This window comes from Plectropomus leopardus, unplaced genomic scaffold (genome assembly GCF_008729295.1).
Source record: "Plectropomus leopardus isolate mb unplaced genomic scaffold, YSFRI_Pleo_2.0 unplaced_scaffold5652, whole genome shotgun sequence".
In the NCBI taxonomy this organism is placed as follows: domain Eukaryota; kingdom Metazoa; phylum Chordata; class Actinopteri; order Perciformes; family Serranidae; genus Plectropomus; species Plectropomus leopardus.
In genome coordinates, this window is record NW_024662098.1 from 1 (window position 1) to 1,031 (window position 1,031).

Consider the following 1,031-nt stretch of genomic DNA (forward strand, 5'->3'; position numbering starts at 1 on the left):
AATATAAATAATAATAATATTAAACATCTTGGAGTAGTAATCGTTATGGTTGGAAAAGAAAAAAAATGACAGTATGTTTGTAACTGTGTTTGTCTGGGTTTGTAGCCTGGGCTCTCGCTGTTTGAACCTCCTTGGATTTCATCAGTACCTCACTGACGATGACTTGACCTCTGACCTGGTGGATGAAGGCAGGGAACTTATTAGAAGAGGTAGTTTCATCGCAAATTAAATCACTTAACATTTCTAATGTGTCAGCTCAAAGATTTATTAAGCTCTTTAATTTACTTCATGACAGTCGGCTACAGTATCAGACTCAACTGATTATTTTTCCTCCCCTGCTTCTAGTGAATTTGATTGATTTTTTAAATGAGATTAAACTGGTTATTTCACCACTTCACGTGCTTTTTAACAATATGCACCACTTTTTGGTCTTTTGTAGAAAGAAGAAAAAGACAGAAAGCTGAGGATGGAGGAAATCGAAGATTGGTGATTTCTTTTTGATTTTTTTTATATCAAATGATTTCTCTTAAGTTTTTTTAAGCCAAGAAAATTCATCTAGTCTGTTGGCTCACTGATTACAATGACTCTAGGTGTCACATCCCCGAATGAGTCATGTAATTTATGAACCAAAATGAAGATTTTTTTTTTTTTTTTTTTACAAAAATAAAGATTTTAAAAAGACTGTAGCACAACACTAAGAAATACCAAATACAGCAGTACGGATGCAACACTTGGTATTTATGTGCCTGTTTTGTTTTGGGTTTTAGGCCTGGAGGGAACAGTATGGAGTCCAGGGAGCTGCTGGTAGGACCAGAGCTGGTTACACTGAGTTGAAGGATAACCAGAGCAGCACAGTTACAGAGATCAACAACAGCGGTAGGGATTAGTCTGCAGTTTCAACCGAATTTTATTTTATTTTATATCATCTGTTTTTCTCATCACCAATGTTTTGGTTGACGTTTAGGTTTAGCACTTTGTGTTTTATGTTGTGTTTTATGAGTGAATTGTACTATATAAATATAGCACAATTA

At 34.8% G+C, this 1,031-nt stretch overlaps 1 long non-coding RNA gene across 1 annotated transcript; it reads left to right on the plus strand.

Annotated features, from left to right (window-relative positions):
• Positions 1–106: 106 nt before the first annotated feature.
• LOC121939686 lies at positions 107–870 on the plus strand. The gene is made up of 3 exons (XR_006105509.1): positions 107–209; positions 440–486; positions 768–870. It is a non-coding gene; the product is annotated as an uncharacterized LOC121939686 (long non-coding RNA).
• The last annotated feature ends 161 nt before the right edge of the window (positions 871–1,031 follow it).